At 42.2% G+C, this 22,988-nt stretch overlaps 1 long non-coding RNA gene across 2 annotated transcripts in view; it reads right to left on the bottom strand.

The window, feature by feature from the left end:
- Nucleotides 1–2,996: 2,996 nt before the first annotated feature.
- Nucleotides 2,997–22,988, bottom strand: part of LOC308199612 — a 289,413-nt gene continuing 269,421 nt past the window's right edge. The window contains exon 6 of one of the 2 annotated variants that reach the window (XR_013954733.1): nt 2,997–20,543. This is a non-coding gene — a long non-coding RNA (uncharacterized lncRNA). The remainder of the gene's footprint in view (nt 20,544–22,988) is intronic. The other variant, XR_013954734.1, reaches the window with a different exon arrangement.

Below are 22,988 nucleotides of genomic sequence, written 5' to 3'. Positions count from 1 at the left end.
TGGTGGTAATTAGTGTCTCCTGGGGAGCCACTCCGTGTTCCTGAGCTGCCCCCAAGGAAGAAAGCTCTACTGTAAGTGGCACATGTTTGGGTGGACATCCACTGATTCAAGCTTGTCGCCTTTTGTTGTGTAAGGGAAGCTGTTGTCATTTTTAATATTGGGATTAATGAATCTAATGAACCTTTGCTGATTCAAATTTGTACTCAGCAGCATCTCTGTGCAACAAGTGAATGAGAGGAACATGGTTCAAGTGTTTCCCCCCGATCCTATTTCTGATGATGTAAATGCATCTCACCAAATTACTTTTTTAAGAGAAAATGCAATACTATCTGGCTCTCAATGAGCAATTGTGAAATCAACTGTTTCCTCTATTTAAAAATACCATTTGTATCTAATTATTCAAATCAGAAATACGAGGAGGACCACATAGTTACATAGTTGTTCACGAGGCCTGAAGAGATCTTGCTGTAACCGCAAAACCCCAGCAAACCTAGAGAAATGAAAACAACCCTAAATAATGACAGCTGAATGGAAAGGGGCATGGCGGTGTGTGTGTGTGTGTTTGTTCTTCTTCTGAAAGGCTGCACTTCTACAGGCACTGATGGGTTTCAGTTATCTAAGATACAACACTGGTAACAGAAATAACAAAGTGGAGAAAATATCCTTAAGACAACAAATACCAGGAACATCATCAGGAACACGCTAAGACGTGGCTCAGACAGGCAATTAAATAAGGAAAGCATTCCTGTCTTTCCTTATCTGGCTGTATCTTGATGTTTATTTGTTGGCTTTCAGTTGGAATTACAACTAGCAGGCTCGCATGCTGTATATAAAATAAAAAATTTCTGCTGCGACACTTCTTTTTGCATAAAAAGTTACATTTGACAGTGGTGATGCTATCATAGAAGATGTGACATTCAAATATTCTCATAAATTAAAGTGATTTCGTGATGCACCAATGAAACTATTCCGATCACTGAAGAAAAGCATCCACAAGAGATACAAACAGAAGCCCTAGCCCCAATATCCGCAGTCAGTGTCTGCTTTCTGTTGTCAGCTGCAGTCCCTTGAACCAGGACTAGCATGGCAATGTTAGCAAAGCTATCTAGAAATATAAGGACCTTAAAAAGCAGCCAGCCCTTCCTCTCTCCTGTCCTTACAAGACCCTTTCCCCTAAAGTAGTATTCTCCCTTCAGGTTCAAAGCTCTCCATTACCTGTGGTGTTTCCCCTGAGCCATCTCTGACTCCAAATGGCAACATTTTCTAAGCTTGATTCGCCTTTTATTAGCAAAACTCTGCTGATGTACCAGGGAGAGAAGGACGCTGCATTGGTTGGAAGGACCTTGTTCAGTTCTTATAACGTACGGGTTTTTCACGGTTGCCTTGTGTCCAGGTGAGGGTGGTTCAGCCTGCTGGGCAAACCAGAACCTGGCCCTGAAAGAAGGGGCCAGGGAAGAGCATTGCTGGCACCCTGGTGCCGCTCCACCAAGCTCAGTGTTGGGAAGTTTCCCTGGAAGTAATTTCTGTGTTGACGAAGGCTTGGGAAGGTGCAAGGGCAAGGGTTTTCACAGCGTGAGTCGGCAGCATGCTGCTGCAGATGGCTTTTGTTTCATTTCTGCATGCCATGAAAGGCTGCTTCGCCAAAGATAACATTGCTGCTTGTAGAGAGGAGGCTTCTCTGGCTTCAGTAGCCTGAGCTACATGCCATTACAAGAGGAAATCAGAAATGTTAAGCATCACACTGAGTGCCTTGGATGCCTCTGCTTTCTCCCAAACTCTGGGGATTGTCAGGGCTTAGCAGAGATGTGGACTGAAGGAAATCTGGGCTGGTAAATGATCTTCTGCTTCCAAACTTACAAAATTTCATCTGAAAACAGCATCAGAGACAGTAAATATGGGATCACACAAAGCTCTATTTCTGTGGGCACTTTTCAGAAGAACCTTATTTTAAGGCAACACTAGCCTTGGAAATAACTTATTGCACTTATTTATAAGATGCTCATAAATAATTTACGGTACATTAACTTGTAAATGTGATAGCTTTTGAAATCATTAAGCCCCAGTAGCTTGCTTTGTAAATCCATTGGCTGGGTCTCATTATTAAAAGCTAATTAGCTCGTTCAGCTGGAACTTATTTTGCAAAATAGCTATGCTATTACTCTTCTTTATATTACAACAGATTATATTACTTCTTAAAATATTCCAGCAATAGCATAATGGAAATATTTAATAATAAGGATATAAAATTCTGTACAAACAGAGAATTGCATTAGATCTACAACAGTTTTTTTTCCAAAGCCTGAGGACGTATTATGATTATGATCGTTTTTAAGAATATGTGATATTAGCAATCTTTGATATATACCTTACTTATTTAATATTAAGGGTTACAATTTATACATGGGAAGGATATTTCTAAGGTGTTAACCTGGGTGCGGGAGAAGCTTGGGCATTCTGGTCTGTGCTTAAGGCAATTACACTCCTGAAGGGAAGCTTCTCACCACTGGCTGCCATGAGGAAGGTGCAGACCAGGCTGTGGGCAGTGCGTCCACAGCTGCCAGACCCAGATGGGGTCCTGACAGGGTGAGCCCTGCTTCACATGGACAATACAGTGCTGAACCACCCTGCACCATCCCACCCTGCACGCCTGGCCACAAAAACACTGGAGGAGCCGTTTTGTAGAATGGTTTTATTTCAGCATGAAGTAAAAAGCATTTAGAGTCATCTGTGCCATGGCCCTGCCTTTAGGAGGAGAGGCTCGGTAGGAAAATCAATGGACACCAGGAGTAAAAAAAAGGACGTCTGGTTTGATAATAATCATCTCTGTTGTATCTGAAATGTATTTGCTATGTAAAATATCCAAGCATCCTTTTTTTTGTTCCCCCCCCCCCCCAATATATTTTAGGTTTATATTTGTCTTGCCTTCAAATTTAAACATATTTAAACTTCGGTACATTTAAATCCCTATTAGCAGCTTTTAAAGGGATTAGGGCAAATGGCTTTTATTCTGCAGCCACAATACTACTGCTTTCAGATACATCTTCTTGGATTTCCTGTTCAAAAGAAAAAAGGAGGAATTTAAGTAATTCACAGCAAAGCTACAATGTCTGCTGCTGCACTGATGAATGTTTCCCTTTAGGAAAGGCAGTTCTCATTAATATAACATCTGGCTTTCATCTTGAATAAATACAACAATTCAAAAGCAAGAGAAAAGGAGTAGAAAAATGTGAATTTTCCAGCATATGAGGCAGCCAAAGGCCTAACTGACACAAAGAGCATCTGGCAAGCAAAGCTGCTCAAGGAACTGCCACAAATTAATGTCTGGGACACAGAGTTTCAGGGAGATTATTTGGTCACCAGCGATCCCGGAGGAACGGGATGACCAGGAGAGCAGAAAGCAGCAAGGACTGGTGAATCTGCACAGCCAAAATGGCCACGACCAGCAACCCCCTGGGGGCCTGTGCCACATGAACTACAGTGTGAAAGTGGCAGGGGCTCAGTAACTGCCCTGTACCTGCTCTGTATGCTGTTTGGCAGCCTGCAGCCTCCCTTTGCTGCTCTCCCCCTCATCAGGCCACGCACTTCACCCCTCTGGGATGCCAAAAGTCCAGATTTTGTGAATTAGTGTATAGAGAAAAAAAATAACAGAGAGAAAAAGATTGCAATATTTATCCATTTTACCCTTTAATAGTAAAAACACCCAACCAACCGAACCCCCTAATCGCCACCTCACCTTCCTCCCAAAAAATCCACTTGGAGGATGTGGGTGAACTGGGGGAAGCAAAGGCACAGGGCAGGGGCTGCTGCTGCTGGGGCAGGGGAGTGCCATGTCTGGTGGCACAGTGGCTTGATGGCAGAGTGACGTGGTGGCACAGTGGCATGGCGGAACAGTGGCATGGCCACGTTGTGGGTACAATCCCGCAGGGACCTGCTGAGGTGCTGCAAAGCTCCCGAGCGGAGCTTGCTGAAGCTTGGACAATCATCACGGCGACTGCGGCTGCCAACTGGAAGCAGGAGGGAGCTGGCTATAAATGCTTTTTTATTTCTGCTCTGTTTGAGCTAATTGTGCAGCATTTCAATTTGAAAGCTCTCCTAATTTAGAACTCTTAAATTTAATTTTATGACTTTGAATAGTAGCCAATCTCGCGTTTAATTTTTACTGAGTTGTCTTTCTCTTTTCTGAATGCCTTCTGCTCGTGTTTATAAAACGCGTTGTGAGGGCAGAGACCAGTGACACGCACCCAGAGCTGGCTGCCTGAGGGCCCTGTACCTTCTCCTTTTATTAGGTCTGCTCCTGTCAGCCTTAAAAGTCTGCAGCTTTGCAGCATGCCCCTATAAGGTAAAATTCAATTCCCCCATTCGGCAGAAGGGAAAACTGGTGCACCGACCAGATAAATTACCTGCCCAAGGTCAGAGATTGGCAGAGGGAGCAGCAGCATGTCGATGAAACCATCTCTGACCCGTGATAAGCCTGTAAGCTGTTCTTGGTAGGAAGCACTAGTATGGATTCCCTGTAGCAAAGAAACAATAGCTTTTTTTTTTTTTTTAAACTCCTTTCCATGTTATTTATTTTTCCTTTCTTTTAGCTTCCTGCAGCACCCTTTACACAAGTCTTAATGGTAAATGTGATGAAGGGATGACTGGGCTACAAGTGAATGTGTGAAAGCAAGTTTCTGGGGCAGAGACAAAATTGTTACAAATAATTTTGTAAGAATGCACTGTATTCTGTCCTGAAAAAACATGGGGACCACATCTTGCCCCAGAGACTGCAGCCCTTCCCTCACCCCATCTTTCGGCAGTTCCTGGGGTGGGCCAGGCCTGGAGGGCCCAGTCTGAACTCCGGCATTCCCCAGCGGCAGCCGGTGTACGTGTACTGAAACCAAAGCCCTTGTATTTCAAGACATAATGTTTCAAGAAGCTAATAACTATTGACTTGACTTTTTCAACTCTGACATGTACATTATCGCTGATGAAGAGAGTCACTTTTTCGCTACAGTGGAAATATGGGGAAAATTCTTTTTCCTGCTGAGAAAAATCAGTATATACAGGAACTGCAACCTGGAAACAGCTTAGCACCATGAGAGCTTGGTCTTTTTTGCCTTCAGCTTTCTGTTGTGATGGGCTTCTCTCACCCTGCATTATTCAAATAAAATACCAGCAACATTTGTGAAATTTATTATGCTATTTTTTTATGTATTTAATTTTATTTTTTGACTGTGTAATTTACTATACATAAATAACAAGGGAAAAGTGAGGAAAGAGAAAACTTTGATACCCTCCCTTGCTGCTGCAGTGGAACCCAGTTGGAATAGTGACAGTTTTGTGCTTGGTTAGAGGTTCTGCCTTCACATGGAAAATGGCTTCTTCTGAAAACAAGTTGCAATACTCTTAATTTTCTTGCCAGATTCCTCAGGACAGGAGGCACTAGTAAGAGTCCCTCGGCCTGTGCAGGAGCTTTCTGTTCTGCTTTCTGGGAAGGCAGAGGGCAGAGGATGGAGCAAAGTCAAGAGCTGAAAGTTTCCAAACGCAAATCAATGCTGAGCCTCCACAGCCCTGTGGCACAGAAGAGCCACAGGCATGGGCAGCAGGACTGCCACTGCTGTAGCTTCTTTCTCCAGCTCCTACAGCAGCCATTACATATGCTGTCTTCCTCATGCTTTGTGCATGGTCTGGAATGCCATAAAATCCATTTCCCCGGACAGGAACAGATGTACTTGATCAGTGCTTGTGTTCTCATTGGAACTCACTTTGTTTCGGGTAGCTTTAAATAGAGGTGAAAATGATGAAGGTGAGACCAAGCAATGCAATGAAACTGTTTCCAGTGAACAGGCAGACACTGGACATGTTGTATTTATCCCAGGCTGCTTAATGACAAATCCCTCATATAACATGCTGTACTTCTGACATTTGTTACAATCTGTGATTTGTGGGGAAAAAAAAAAAAAAAAGCAATCTATATTAACCTCAAAGCATCTCAACAGGGCTCAGTTTGCTTAAATTTCAAATTTTTATTATTTCATCTCAGAAGAAAAGCTTTATTTCTATAATCAGAAGGAAATTTTATTAAGTTCAGAAAAAAATGAATTGGCTTTCAGCAAATACCATTTGGCTTCTGAATCAGGAGGAAATAAACCAACCCAGTATGGTGTCATCATGTTACAAAAGGAATACTATGGCTACAGGTCAAAAAATTTGGGTTTTTTCTTTCTTCATTTGCATTGAGTGTATTGAATTTGGATGCATTGTTTGGGTCTCTGTCAGCCTGCCTTTTGAGCAGACAGCTCTTTATGGTGTACATTTGTCTGTACAAACACACGGTGGTTGCAGGGGGTTGAAGGTGCAGTAATTAATGGCTTTTCTGTCAATGCCTTCCCCTGGCGCGTTGGTGAGGGCACACCATTTGCTTCCTGCAAAATGGTGTCACAAGCCCACTAAAATCAAAGGACCTGGTCATCTTCACAGGCCAGAAATCATTCCTCTTTGTATGGTGGAGAGGGTCCCGTGCCTGCCTCCCCGCAGCCTTGCTGGCAGAGTGGAGAAGAGCTGCTTCTGCTTCCCTTTCCAAAGCACCAACATCAGACGAGGCAGGCTCCGTCAGAGGTATTTCCATGCATTTCTGCTTATCCCATCACTAATGACAGGAAAATCTCATGGGGCAGGATGGAGCAAGGGGAAGGGGAGATAACTGAATAATTCTGGTTGGTAATATTCTATTTTCTTGTATAAATATTAATCATTTCCCTAGGAGTTGCGACTGAGTGCAAACATAGAGTTTACTGGATTTTTTTTTTAAACCATATTAGCAGAAGCAAAAGCAGGGGAATCTCTGTGACAACTGTGACCAACAGAAAATTAATTAGGATTCTGACTCTAGTGCTGGTGTCTTAGGGCTCTTTGCTTCTTTGGATTAAATTGCATTAAACTCTTTATTAAACAGAGCAGGCAGCTTGGCACTGGAATCAAGCCCACATCTGCACCTGGATTTTCCTATTAAAAGTGGATAGAGTAGAAAGAATGTTAAATCCTCTTATCCATGACTCAAGACATACCAGGCAGGACATATTAAGTGTATTTTCCTTTTTTAAGGTTTATAATCGTGGGTATTTATCTACCCTGGGTTTCCAGTGGTGTTGGTGTGTTTGTTTGTTTGTTTGTTTCTTGTTGGTTTTGGAGTGGTGTTTATTATTATTATTTATTTATTTATTTATTTATTTATGGTTAAAACATGTCCTTTTTTAACGAGTATCTGCCTGGTATTCCAGATCCCAGGATGAATGTTTTTCTTGTATTTGCCATGAGGCTGAAGTTAACATGGGCATGTTCGTTTAAGAACAACAATGTACACAACACAGCAAGTGAAGGAGCCTTTGTTCATGTACCGCCATCAACAACATTTTCAGCAGACTCAGGGAATAAAGCTGTGAGTTAACTTCTGGTGTGGATGGAAAATGAAGCGCTGAACCTGGCTCTCCTCTCATTGATGTTGCTATAAAGGGTGACCAACTCCTACTAAGTCAGCTGAATTATATCAGAAAACAGGGAATTTGGCTAATGTTATTCAAGGTCTTGTATAAATAAAAGGGGTGTTTGTGTCTGGTTTAAGGACGAGGTCCTGATCACTGAATTTAATAAACATTTAGCAGTAAGTCTACAGGGAACAATAATGACAGGGTAGTTTAAAAAGGAAAAAAAGTATTATTCAGGTTCCAGAAGGTGCTGGAGGGCACATCATCCTTTTTCTCTGCTCAATGCTAATTTCTTCCTGATGGCAATTTCAGTTTTTGAAAATAAATGGAGAAGTGTGAGCATCAAAACCATCAGCAGCCCTACCATGGGGCTGTGGCTTCCCTTGCTTGTGGAAATCCGACAGTGAGGTTGGCTGCTTCAGTCTGCAGGGTGACATTTGAGAGGTGCAAGTGTGACTTCCAGCTTTGTCACAGAATTTCTCCCCCACGAGCCCCAGTAACTCACTGTTTGGCCTTCCCATGTTGCAAAGAAGAGGTCACCATCATCTCTCCTTTGTCACAGTTCCTCACCAATTGCCAAGGACAGCGATGCTTCAGGATGTGCTGCCTGCTTCCACCATCTAAGCTAAAAGCATTTCAGGGTAGGAATTAGCCCTTGGTTAGCACTCTCTCTGGTGTGCTGGCTCTTGATCTCCCCTGGGGCTTACCTGAAGTAGATCTAATGGCAACAACTGTTACGTGTAACTCCGCAGAGCCCTTGCATTCTTAAGCCCTGCCCAGAAGCACAGTGGAGTTGTCTTCTGCATCAGAGCTGCGTGTTTCTTTATGCTGTGTGCACTCCTGAAAAACACAGTGTCTGTGGTCCCTCTGGCTTTGCTCTTAAACATTAGTGAAATAATATTTCTGAGACTCATGCCTGAGAAGTGGTCATGTGGTGGCTGCAAACATTTGGATGTTAAAATGTTTGTTGGAAAACTGCATTCATTCTTCTGCGAAAGTAGCTAGATTAACATCCCACTTTCTCACCGAGCAACTATGTGTCCTGCAGTTAAACAGAAGGGGAAAGGAGCACTGGCAACTTGTGTGCTTTCTGAAGCTTTACAGCTGCCTTAGCCTGCTCTTCCTCAGCTGCAGCCACAGAGCTGGGACAGCCGAGAGGCAGGGTGTGAGAACAGGGAGACAGGATTGCTGTACTCGTGCGGTGCTCAGAGGTGTGTCGTTTCTCTTTGGATTAATGTTTTCCAAGCATAACCCATGGTTTTGTACTACCACGTAGGGCTGTGTCAAGGAGCTGTGTGGTACTGGGCATGTCAAGCTCTCTGCTTAACAAAAGTGCCTCCAGTTGACTACTCCTAAATATCAAGGGGTATAATATATGGATTTGAGGAAGCTGGTAGCCCATTTTGCGGATAAGGTTACATGGAGGCTTCCAAACCTTGCAAAATCATTCTGCCAGTGCAGGGACAGATGTGAGACAAAAGCCCCAGATGTACCAATGCAGTTGAAGAGCCCCTGGCAGCCACGAAGAGGCATCTCAGGGGTGACAAGCCCTGCCTGCTGCTCATGTCAGTGCCCGTGGTGCCCACTTGCGGGACTTCAGCTGACTTTAGCAAACAGACGCTTCACTTTGACTCTGCTGCTCATTACCTGATTTAGCAGGATCATTTATGAACAGATCTTTTTTATCTTTACCAATAAAACTCAATGATTCTAACTGCTGTAAATAGAACAGCATGCAGTTATACCCCTGCATGTCTTTTAATGTCATTCCACACCCAGTAATGTGGCTGCACAGCACAGCCAGCATTAGGTTTTCTGTGACAGTTTAATGATTAAATGAATATCTGTATGGTATCCTAGGAACCTGATCCCTTATAGATGATAATGTGGAAAATGGAGGGCATGATTAAAACAATTGATGGGTCAGGGTTCATATAACTCATTTTCTCACGACAAAAGCAAGGTCACGACTGGAAAGATGTAATGCACATTTTATAGGTGTGTATCCAAAAATTATTTGATGGAGTGTTTTCTTCCAAGACAAGGGGAAGACAGATTTTTAAAATATTTTGAGGTGCTTGAACAGACAAAGGCCCCGCTTGCCAGCCTGCACTGATGCTGAACAATGCTGCGGGGCTCACAGAGGGCATTTTGCTAAACGTCACGGAGACCACCACAAGAAACTGCAGTGATGTCTGACATTACCTCATGGCACAGACTGTAATTGGCGCTAGGTCCTGTTTTCCAGCACCATTCCCAGATGTGTCCTCATTCACTGCTATCACAATTTGTCATAACAATTCCTTCTGCTAGCTGAGCTTGAACTCTTGACAGCGAAGTGATGTTTAATTATATTTGCTCTGTTTTCCTAGCAGTCTTCTCACTAACATTGACATACTGCAGTTCTGCCTCAAAACTATTTTAATATCTCTTTATGTAATTTATTCCACTAATTGTCTTCAGTTACTTTCTATTGTTCAAATATGTGTGGCTTAATGAATGACAGCAGACGATATATCCCCCATTACTGCTGGTACCAAGGCAGTCACCTACAAATTCCATATATCCTTCAGCTGTTGAAGCACTGCTGAAATGTGCACAAAGAAATCAGATGACTGCAGCTCAATCTATTGTCACAAAGCTCAACATTTCCAATATGTTCCTCAGTGAACCATTATTGAATTGAAACAGTCAATTTTGTTTTCAAACATTGCATAGAAAATATAGTAAAATATAGCAAATCCCTGACATTTTGTTCTCTGTCAGTATTATTTATTGCAAATACTGCTGACTTAATGAGAGATGATGATTTTATTCATTTAGCTGAATGCTCTCGGTGCCTATAGCCTCCAGTTCCATGGTCGTTTCACACCCGTCCCATTGAGGAACCTCCTAGAGCAGGATTAAGCAGCATTGGTATGGTGCTTTTTTTGTTTGTTTGTTTGTATGTTTTCTTTTCAGTTGTATTGGTAATGTACCTTCACATTTGGTGGGCCATGAAGGCAGACAGTGAGCCTTTGTATACAACAGATCAGTGACACCAAGTCAGGAGGGTTTGTGAGAGACGGGGATTTAAGCATTTACAGCAGGGGAGATGGGTGAATTTTGTGAGACAGGAAACTATCATGCTGCATAGCTGACCACACGGCCATTATTTCTGCAGCTTAGCTATATGTGTAAATTAGATTGCTGCTGCCTTAAATTCTTACTCAAAAAACATCGTTCTGAAAAAGTTAGGAACAAAGACATGTGAATGTGCAGTGCTTATAACGTACATACATTTCTGGATAGACCGTCTTATCCTTTGGATGCCTCCATGAATGGGGAAAAACCACCACCACCACCACCACCACCAAAACATTTAACTGGATTAAAGCCTGCAAGATGAATATTTCTACATAAGTGAAAAAAAAAAAAGTTACATGTAGTTATCTAAGAATTTCCTAGGAATGGATCATGGCACAAACAAGAAACTGGTGCTGGCATTATTAGTAGGATTATCTGTTATTTTCTGATGGCCTTTAATATCATCAGTGATTTGCATACAGAAGCTTCTCCTGCAGAGATTACAACCTGGATGCATCACTGGTGGCACACTGCAGAAATTACATACTGAATTCAACACAACGGTAGATAAATATCCAAGGAGTTAAGAGGTTTAGTTAGGATTTTATCTCCAGCATACATTAGCTTTTCTAACAAGATCAGGTTCCTTTTAATGTAAACAAACACACAAACGTGAATACTGGCCCATTAAAGGTAATACCTCAGAAACATCCTCAGAGAGGGCTTGTTTTCCCTCCTGAAGACAGCTCAAACCAAATAGAGGAAAAACAACAACAACAAAAAAAAAAACAAATTACTGACAGAAAAAGAATCACCAGACATTTGATGAAGCTGCCATCTCAGCTTGGGGATTCAAATCAGATTTTGTTTTCCCCTAATTAGTTTGACATTTGGGGCTGAAATGACCTAGAGGGGGATGGTAAATGCTCGAGGACAGGACGCAAGCACGCGGTTTCCTTCTTCCTCATGGGTTAGCTGCCCCACAAAGGCCAGAGCAGCGTGAGGGAGCCGGCTGGGCCAGCCAGGTGTCCTTGCACCCCAGGGCTGTGCCTGGGGCTCCCAGTCCTGCTCTGTCTCCAGCCAGGACCTGAGCATCCCCAGGAGCTGGATGAGGGTGGGTGCATAGTCACAGCCCCCATCCCTGCATATCACCTTTTCAGGGGCCGTTTCTTTGCAAACTTTCAGCGATTGTGTGCTCTCTTGAACGTGGTCAGAATTATTAATGCACCTCTTCCTCGCTCAGACCACCTGTGTCTTGCGTGATAAATAGGAACCATTAAGCCCCAGGTTAGGAGTTTAGCAGCTCCTCCACTGCTGTCAGTGATACATAATGTGTCAACGGTTTGCTCCTGTTGGATTTCTGCCCTCTCTTGCCCATTTTTTCCCTATTTCATCTTTGACTCCAGTTCAGCTTTTAATCCCATTCAATGAATGACCTACTTACCATAAGGGTCACCCCCCTTTCAGAGCATTTCTGTTGTACCTTCATGACATCCACATACAAAACCTATTGCATCCCATTGTCTGTCCACAAGTCTGAAATAATTTTTGTGTGCAAATATTATTTAGGTTATATTTCATATTTTTAGTTGTCCTTTACTAACAGGCATTAATCAGGACAGGAGAATGTCTTTGATACTCATCTGTCCACTTTCCTAAGACCATGTTGGAGCTGCCGTTTCGTAACCACTTCAAGATAGGTATGAGCTCAGGAAAAGTATTTTTTTCATCTCAGCTCATCTTTTAGTGTGGAAACCAGCTGGCATTTGCAGCCAGCATATCAGTTGTGCCTTCATTAAACTCTGCAGCCACTCTGGTGAATCTTGAATGCGTAATCCATTTTTCACAGCAAAACACATACAAACAATACAAATTAGGCACATAGATAATTTAAATTCTTACAGAAGATGTGATCTGATTTCTTAAAAACAAACAAACAAAAACACGTAGTCAGAATAACATCTGCAGACACTGTAAAAGTAAGATAGTAAGTCTGAGTTTTTCCAAGACTCGTGTCCTGGATGAGTAGCATTTTTCCATCTTTAACTTTGACGTGTGAGTGCTTTCAGATATCTCTCGGCCTGTCTCCCTCCCCCAGTGACCCTTAAGCGTTCGAGCCCTTTGTTTATCACCTACATCTGAAATGTCTGATTTCTGAATATGCAGCTGCAGTAGCGCAAGGGCAGCCACTGGTGCTGTAGGAGGTGCTCCTGTTTAAATGCTTGGGCTTGACTTTTGTCAGCTATGTTTGGGTATTTTGCTCCCAGTGTTTATCTGGATGGAGACCCCATAGTCTCAGATATTTCCTAACATGAGAAGCAGAAAATTCAGCAAAACACTACAGCAGGCAGAGTTTTTTCCCTAGAGCCTGGTCTGTCTGAGAAATATCCTAGGCATGCCAGCAGCTCTCAGCAGGCTCTGATGTCCCCCAGGCAGCCCTGTGCTTCCTCCAGAGAAGGCTGGCTGCACACTGCGGGGTGCAGGCTTGGGAGGCTCTGCCTGGCTGTCAGACTTCAGGTGTCTTTTTACGGCAAGTCCTTGTGGTGTGAAACCCCCGCTGCTGCAAACAACTGCTTGCTCTCATTTTGGAAGTGGCTGCTGTTATAGAGGTCTTGTGAAGACCCTTGGGAACTGGCGAGGGCTGTGCTGTGCAGGCAGTCCCTGCCTCTCCTCTGGCAGCAGTGCCTCCTTGCCTGCTCGCAGGGAGGAGAAACAGCTGAATGCCTTAAGTCCTTAGAGTATATATATGAAGCACCAACTTTGGATGGAAAGGCTGGAGTTCTCACCCTGAAAAATGGTGGTGAGCAGTGTGTGGAGGACAATGTCTGATAACATTGACGAAAGGCAGCAGGAAATGTGCTCTAGCTTGACATCTTCCATTCGCTTTGCTTTGTTTTGCAAGATGTGACAAAACGGTAGAGGAATGAAAGTAATTGTTCCATTACTTCTTTACTGTAGGTGGTGTGAAGAAAAGGGAAGGAAAGAATAAAACTATTTTCTGCAAATCTTGCAGAATCTCCTACGACAACTCAATATTTATTGCCCTAAATCTGTGTCCAGCTAAACAGCAAACGCAGGGTTTTGCTACTGGACAATGATGGTGGTGGAAGGATTGTAATTAACTCATTCAAATGTGTTGCAGGAGCCTTATTCCCATCCTATGCCTTTATTTCCATAATCATGGATGCAGTTTTGTATGCTGGAGGCACTGTATCAAAGCTGTGATGGAAACAGTTGTACATCAAAAGGAAATCTTCACTGCTCTCCAAAAGCAAAATAAAGTGCTCTGTGCTCACCAGCCCAGAGCCCTTTCTTTAGAACCTTTGTATGAAACAAGCCAGCCAGTGTTTCCGCTGTTGGCCCAAACCAGGACATTAACAAGTAAACTGCTGATTAATACCTCAGCTGTAACAGCATCAGAGGTTTCAAAGCAACAGTAAAGTTATTTCAGGAGTAAAATAGAAAACCAGCAACAAACCTCAAAAGGAGGACAGTCACTTGGAACTTTGCATTCCTCTCTACTCCTAGCTGCATTTTACTTGGGGTTTCTTTCTTGCCAATCCTGATTTGAATGGATGATTATGTGATTACTGCAGCCTGCCAAAAGCAGCGCAGGGCAAAAATCCATAGATGAGTTAGTGGCATTTTCCACTTGGTTCTGTTCTGTTCGTGGTAGCTTCAGGTGGCGATGCTGTTGATATTTAATAGAAGAACTGGCCTGTGTCCAGCTGCTGTCCTGCATTCCAAAGTAGCAACTGATTGGCTTTGGAAAGCTCCCAGGAAGCACTGTTTTGGGGAATGAAATAAGAGAAATACTCTAACATGCACATTCTGCCGTTCTGTTGACTTCAAAGGGAGGTGAAAGCAGAGTTCAGCTGTGCACCCTGCTATACTTCCACATCACGCCTAAAAAAGCAAGACAAGGTATCGTGCCAAGGGGAGTAGATTTCTTTGGAGACAGCATGAAGAAGGAATGGAAGCCAGGACCTGATTATGAGAAAGTTGTACAGGGCTGGCAAGGCTATAACTGCACTGAATTGTGACTTTTCCAGGTTCAAGTATCTCTGAGGGTTGCTCACACTGGGATGTGCAGAAAAAAGTCTGTGATTCATCCACTGTTAGCTAATTTATTTCTGGAAACTAATTACAGAACATTTAAAAAGTATTCAGTAACATTATGATGGGCTTCCACTTCAGTAAAAGGAGTTTAAACAGCCTGGTGGATGATGCAGTACAGTTCGACACTGCTTTTCTTTATCCTGAGCAAAGTATGGTTGTCAATTGACCATAAATCTATATTACTTCTAATGGCATGGCACTTTTCAGACTCATTCTGAAAACTCATTCTAGTAGTATCATGCTAAGAAGGATTTTTACAAAGAATTTGTAATTCATTTACAAAAGAATCTTTTTTTTCCCCCCCCCCCTCCAATTTCCTATTCAAAATGCAGTTCTTAGGTTTTGTTTTTTTGTGGCTGCTTGCTTTGGTCATTCCAGCTGAGAATTGTCTCAGGCTAGATGATGCTACTCCCTCATCTGCTGCACTTTCTAATAAATACTCACCTGTTTCGGCCTCTTCTCAAATATATACTTCACACACTGTAGACTTAAGTTTACTTTCCTGTCCTAAAATCTGTTTTAATGAGCAGAGAAATGAGCAATGATATTGTGTTGAGTGTAGCTCAGCATTTTTCCTCAGCCTGGCTTTCTCCTAGTCTTCCTCCAGCAACAGGCTGTCCTGTGTATTACCCTGCTGTAGACAGCTATACTGTTCTGCCTTAAATCTGGGAGGGCTCAGTGAGCTGGAAGAAGGTACTTAATATTCCTTGATATCAGCACATGGCAAGAGGGTCATTATTTTCAGCCCAAACCTGTCTCTTACATTCTTTGATATAGCACAGAAACATGGCAGTTAACGCACAAGTTTTTATCTCTGCTGAAGGCCTCTTAAAAATGACACTGTTATCTGTTATCCATCAAGGACTGTCAGAAGCCAGATCCAAAGTGAGTGGATTTCTAGAGTTTGCCTTCTTTCTGTCCAGAAGAGATCCAGGGATAGAGGATATTCCAGACGATATGTTAGGACTTAGTTTTTCAAAATATACATTTTTAAGTACATATAAATATATATAAAATGCAAACATAATGGATACATACATTATATAGTTGCTACATAAATATGAAAGTCCTAGACATGAAAGCTTTTTCTGCTTTAGTGATATAAACACACACATTTCTACAATTCTTTTGAATATGCATTTGCTTTTATCAGTGTACCGAAGAATGCTTTTATTCCACTATACATTTTTTTCTCCTAATAACAGAAGCAAATTTTTTTATTTGTCCAGCCATTGTCTGGTACAGTAATATGACTCACCCCCAAAATCCCAGGATATAACGTAAATCTTGTGCAATCCACATATACAGCCATTCGTTCTTAATAACACAGTCCCAAAGAGAGCTAATCATTTTCTTCAGGAGAAAGTAAGTATTTTCCTTTGGAATTGTCTTCACTGATTGTTGCATACCCTTTCTGTTCACTTTTGAAAGAACACAATTAAATACCTGATTAGATCTGTCAGTGCAGTCCAGAGAGTAGGAAGAGGAGAAGACCAGTGCAGAAATACATCTCTACAGAAGCAAACTGTTTATTTACTCCAGAGATCCATAAGCCACACTGTGCTGTTATAACAACCGACCCAAACAAATGCTGAATGGTATTTTAAATATTTTTAATTAATGATATTCTACTTTTCTCCTCAAAAGAAGGAAAAAAAATGTTTGCCAGCTGGTCACATAGTTGAGATACTTTCCTCTGCCTGTGGGGCTGCCTTTGCTTAAAGCAGTTAAAACAGAGTTACAGACTGGCTTAATAGTAAGTGGTTTGGAGCTTGTAGCAAACCATTACTAATACTTGATAACCATAAATAACTATAATTATAAATAACTATAGTAATTAAAAATATAAATTATTTCTTGGTTTGTTTTGAATGTTGCTGTGTCTGCCTTTAATATCTTCATTAATTGCAAGCTTTAGCTGTTCCAGGGTGGTTTACTTATGTACACAAACAATTATTTCATCAGTTTCAACATGTGCTGTATTCATGCAGTAGCACAAAATGGTAAAGTCGGTCACAGCTGTAAAATCTAGATGGCATTTACATAACCCATAGGGCACAAGACACTAATTTGTCTGAAGGCCTCCTTTAAATGTTTAGTTCATTCACATTTGGATTTATTTAGCCCTTAAAAGAACATTTCACTGCACTGAGATTTTTCTTCCCTGCTCTTACCCCTACAATTAATTACCACAGAGCTCAGTCATTGCAGCTACCTTTTGTGGTTTCACACGTCATTGCTTCTCATGGTATTTCTGTGGGGCATTCAAGAAAAAAAACAACTAATTCCAGGAAGCTAAGAATCCGTATTTGCTATAAGGCTTGCTGTTTCACCTTGATATATACCGAAATCCCCAGGAATTTCGCAGAGCCACGTGCCACAGTTGTGCCGCTCCAGCCCCACGCTGTAAATGAAGGTCTGCCCTTCCCTCAACCCTCTGGTTCACCTGTGCTGTCACTTGGCTCTCCCAGCCTCTCCCCCATGCTTGTGCGAGGGGTGTGATCCGGACTGTGTGTGACACCAGGAGCAGTGGATCACGTTCAGCTTTGTCAGGGAGCCACAGCTACACAGACCTGATGGTTGGCCTCTCCTCAGAGGGACTCAGCTCTGAAGCAGCAAACAGCCGTGAATTTTGTACTGAAATTCTCCATGTAAACGCAAAAGGCTGTTATATGGCATCATAAGCCAGCAAAAAACAGTTCAGTGGCATTTCCAGATATTTATAGACTTCGCAGAAGAAAATTTTCAAGATTGCTAACCTGTGCCCTCTGTGCACTGAAACTCAAAGAAGCTTTATTGCTTATTTCAGTGAAAAGTCAGGTCAGCGCTAAATACACTTTCCCTCTCCTTTTCCTCCAGCCACTACTGAGAAGCATCTCTGGCCTTTTATCACAGTGGTGATAAAAGATTTCGGGGTATTCATGAATATCTGTATATATCCTCACTGTTTATTTATGCTTAAAATACACTAGAGGTGTGTTTGAGGTCTCTGCAGTGTCAGACATGGAAATGGAATCGGCCCATAGCAAGCTGCTTTTAAAAAGTGCTGATCATCTCAAAAGGCTGTTAAACACTCTTCAGACAAATATGCAGACACTAAACAGATTACTGGATCTTCCTTGGACAAATGTTGCAGCTGTTTGGAAACACACAGAAACTGTAGATGATCCTTTAGAAAGGGAAGTGAAGGATGCCTTTTCTTTTGACTTTTCAGTGTGTTCAAGGCAGGCTGCATTGAAGTACCCGTTTTGTTCTGCTGTCAGTACACAGAGGTTAATAATCTTCCCTGTCCGAAAATGCTTGGAGACTTTTCTGACAATAAAGCCAATGGCCTTCATTCATTTTGTTCACTGCAACATTTGCGACTTCATAACCTTTTTTGCTATATTGCTCTACTGATGCTAAAGAGTTATCACCCCAGCAATGATTAGGTGGCTTGCCCATAGCAGATCATAATTGTACAAATACGAAACTGACATCCAAAGAAACCCCTGTTGGGATGTCTAAATTTCCATCAAAAAAAATGTCTGGGCATCTTAATCTCTCCTGTTGACTGGGCATAGGATTACTCAAGTCCTGTGAATACCCTGCTGAGGAGGCACCTTCTCCCATCTCCCACCATGCGGAGGGCACAACTGCTCATCTGTTGGGTGTATTTTTCTCCAGAGATTAATGAATATTTAACGTTGGGAAAAGGGGAGAAACCTCAAGAGAAGACTGGCTCCGTACAAGTTATTCTGCAGTACCCCTTATTCTGTTGAAGCTGCTCCCCTTTTCCCAGTATTGTCAGGCTTGCCCTGCACAAACCACAGCAAGCAGCTTTGCCATCCCAGCTCTTTGACAAATGCACAAGCTGAAGTTATTCCCCTGGGAAACGCCTGACTCATCTCGCATATCTTGGCGTGGTTTGGTAGCTGCGGGTCCTGCACAAAGTCCATGTTTCTCTCTGGACTGGATGTAGGTCCTATCCAGATGCTTCCTTTGTTACTCCAAACAGGCTGATATAGGGTACTGCTTTTTGTGGATCATGTTGTGAGGCACATTACTGTTCCCATGTCTGGAAACTCAAGATCATAGATTCCTGTAGGTAGCCAGATACCAAGATTTGGGTGTTGCTTAAATTACATGTATGGAGCTAGAGCCTCCTTTTCTGATATTTTCATGTTTCTGATATCAAAGACAAACTGTGTGTCCTAAGCAACAGCTTGTTATGGTCGAGAAAAAGAAGCATGGTGGGTTTTGATAAGAATTAATTATTTTGGGGTGATAAATGTGCAACACTATCAGCCTGAGATAGTTCAAGAGATAAGGAAATTAGCAGAATGTCTTATGAGGTGAATTAAATGTACCCATCAGAAATGTGTTTTTTTTTGCTTCTATTATAGTGTGTGTGCAGATTCTCAGGACTTTGATGATGTCTAGAGCTATTAATTAATTTAACGTTCACTCAGGGTGAAGAGAAGGAAAACAGCAAGAGTCATTTCTGATTTAATATTAGTCACAAGTTGAATCCTAAGGTCTGATAATAGTTTGAATGGTACCTCCCTTTGCTAACTAGTCAAAAGACACTGAATTTCATTAAATAGAATTACTGGGTCATGACATCTGCTCTATTGTGAATAGTATTTGATCAGGGAGAACACAATGAAATAACCTTCAGACAAGGTTTTCAACACACAAAGATATCTTAAATGAAAACAACTTGATTATGAAGTGAATCCAACAACTTTCAGGCAAAATTTCACCCATTTGTAAAAGAAAGATGCTTGGCCACAGATTTACAGATCAGGTTCAGAACTTGAAAAAGGCTTCCATTTTTTATATATCAAATAGAGCACTCCACATGGGCTTAATACACGGAATAGTGTGGAGGTGGGGTCTGCCCACTACGCTGACTAGATGTTCAGCTTTGATTTCTAACCCCCAATGAGACTTTTTCTAAGGAAGACATAGGTTATATGTGCTGCCTTCTCTGCCAGATCTCGGGTTAACGCTTCTCACTCTGCAGACCATCTTTAAGAAAGCAGTTAAAGGGAAGAATAACCCAATGCAAAAAGAGTAGCATAATTTTTCCAGCTAAAAGTCTCTGCTTCATTAGACTGAACTACTTCATATTCTCCAAAGCTAGCAAGGAGCCAGGAAACACTGGTAATCATCAGTGAATGAGTTCATAGGTGTTAACGAGAAAACTAAGTTGAAAGCCATTCAACATGAAATCACAAATTCAGTTATGGATGATAAACTGCAGTGAGTGCCCACACGACAGTCACGTAATCCAAGCCCCCATTTAATCCAAGTGAATTAGAGATCCTGACTACTCCTAAGCAACCGGTGCCCAATGCTGGCTCACAGCTCCCATCTTCCCAACAGCTGGAACGCAGGTCAGAAAACATGAAAGCAATTCCTGTCTCCTCTTCTACAACTGTGGAGGCCAAAATACCTGAGAACAGGGCAGAGCTGGCATCATTTCAGCTGAAGTCCTAGTGGATCTCTAACAGACACTCTGACCACATCTCAGTACAAACAATCTGGTGTTAGGTGAAGCCATAAAAGTGTAGACATACTGCTAACACTGAGACAGAAGTGATCAGCACAGGCCCGATTTTTCATCGCCTGATATACTACCTAACACTACACTCAAACGTTGCTGTTGCTTCTGTTTGGGAATAATGGAAAAACGGATCGTTACAAGGTGGCAGTGCTGGAGTGAAGGCTGGGCCTCAATGAAAACTACAACATGAATTGTGAGAAAAGACTAGGTAGTGCAATTTACTCACCTTCCAGAAACTGCGTGCAGCAGACTAAGGCTGATTCTATGGGATGGAAGTGTCCAGGGTGTTTCAGTCGTGTGTGTCACTGATGGGCTCAGAAACCAAAAGTTCACAGGAAGTTCTGGACATGTGTGAGGGGAAATAATTTGAAGCAGCATAAAAATGGTCAGTAATGATGTGAGGGATATGTAAAATAGATAACAAAACACTAAAGGTCTTTTTCAAATCATTTCTGCGATAAAATGTCCCATTTAACAGTCCCGCTTAGATACAAAAGAGAAGAGAATGAAGTGTCTGTGTAAGGAAAAGTGAAGTTAGTCAACTGGATATGACACTGAAGTGACCCAAAGCACTGTTTGGTTATGCAAAGGGCTCCTTATGCAATGCTGTTAATGGCACAGGGCTCAGAGTGCAGGTTCCTTTCCCTCCCTACGGCAGTTCTGTATGACTTGGAAAGTGCTGAGCATGACGCCGAGCTCACTTTTGTCACAGTAGAAGGAAACACTTCATTAATACTGTTACATTTGTGCAAATCTAATCTGGAGCTAGTTTATTTCTTCTGATTAAATAATAATAATAAAAAAATCATATTAAGTCATCCAAAGGTTCTTGAAAATGAACCAAAACAAAACCAAATGCTAACTAAACAGAGCAGTCAGGTGGAGTGAATGTTCAGTGAGCCTGGACTGTTTTCATTTATGTTCAAATGTTTGGCCACCAGCTTAGAAACAAATATTGAGAGAATAACATTAATTGCTATATATATTTCTATCTAGGATTTAGGTGCAGGCTCTGAGCAGACTGTGAGAAAATGTGTATCAGGCAAGGATGCTGGAGCTCTCAAACATGCGAAATCACAACTTTGTTTATTCTATGCAAATTCCTAGGCATTGAGAAGGAAACCCTTTTGTAAGTGGAAGCCATAATGTCAAACACAGCTGTTCCATGTCACTTTTTAGTGTGTCTCAATTTGGCATAAGTGTAGTTATTTCACTAGCAACTCAGGAGGTGAAACAGCCCTTTCAAAGCAGAGCCTTTAGAATAAAAACATTTTCAGTTCTCTGCAAGCCAGAAGGCATCACAGAGCGAGTGAAGCCCTCTGTGTGACATCTGTCCTCCTCCATTGTGCCCTGGAAAATCTGAAGCCATTTCTGTAAAGAATCTGTCACTGAACATTTTATAAAATTCATCGGAGGAAAATGCAAATGGCTGTTAATGTGCAGGAATGAAAAGATAAAAGACCAATTCATTTTCATGAGACACAGTGATGGATCATGGTGTGACATATTATCGGGACTGCAAAGGAATAAGCTCCTCTTACTTAGCATGGAGTCAGTGATTATTTATGACTGTTAACATCCATCGCCAAAAGGGCAGAGTAGTGTTTTTGGTACTGCATCATCACTATGCCTATTAGAGATGCACAAGAATTGAGAGGAGAGCTCCCTGAAAGCAGATTAACACGCTGACTTTTTGGACTGAAGCTTCTTTCACAGCCTGTAAAAGCATTGCATAAGAATATTATTGTTCATCACTTCAAACTTTTAGAGGGAGAGCTGTGATATGTGAGAAACAGATCCACTTGCCTTAATAGCATGTGCTAGGAAATACTGACACAAAGAGAATACTCCACATAACCTGCATTTCTTCCCCTGTGTGTCACCTGGCCCCTTTTCCAAGCACATGCATTATAAAGGGGCTGTGCCAGGACTGGCAAGGGGTGTGCTGAGGGATGTAACCCTGTGGGAGCCATCCTCACCCGGGGTGACCGCAGCCACATCCACCTGCCCAGCAGCACCCACCCTCTGCCAGCCCCTTCTCAGCCCCTTGCCTCGTTCCTCCCAGCTGCCCTTCCTGCACACCGTGCCCCTGCTGCTGCAAAACACGGATTTGTGTCTCACTGAGCAGCCTCCCATCAGCCCTGTGAGATGTTATGGGTGGACATGGGGCTCACACCTGTCCAGGAGCCTCTGGATAGTACCACAGGCCATGGGAGGGGTAATACTGCTATGTTTCAAAATCTTTCCTGCTAATACAGGAGGTGTTTTGCATGGAGGGCTTTCATCTAGCACTGCTGAGGAGCTCACACAGATTTTTAAGCCTTACAAGTCTCATATAAAAATGTTTATCAAGTCCAGATTTCTACTAACCCTTACGGGTTACCATTCTTGCCATCGACATTGATGCTGCAATGATGGGACTTCACTAGTCAGTATCCAGTCAGATTGATTGCCTGCTTATCCAACTAAAACCATGAGATTTAGAAAAATAACGTTCTAATGTATGAGTAGGCTTTATCACACCTTGAGGTTAGGAAGCAGGAAGCAAAACCAAAATAGCTTTTTGCCAGTTTTAAACTTTGCTAAGTCCTGGCACCCCTTTGAAATACAAAGCTGCAGATACAGAGCCTCAGCACATGTAATTCAGTATAAAGTTAGGGAAGCCCATGTTAGTTTACTGTGGTGAAAGATTTAACTCCTAGTAATAAAGCATTGGAAATTTCAAGAAAAATAAACAGCAAAAGGGAAAAAAAATCCAGCATCAACACTTCTAGATTATAAGACTC

Source organism: Anser brachyrhynchus (genome assembly GCF_964034855.1).
Source record: "Anser brachyrhynchus genome assembly, chromosome: 9".
In the NCBI taxonomy this organism is placed as follows: domain Eukaryota; kingdom Metazoa; phylum Chordata; class Aves; order Anseriformes; family Anatidae; genus Anser; species Anser brachyrhynchus.
Note: the sequence above shows the minus strand (reverse complement) of the source record. Positions and strands in the feature narration are given on the sequence as shown.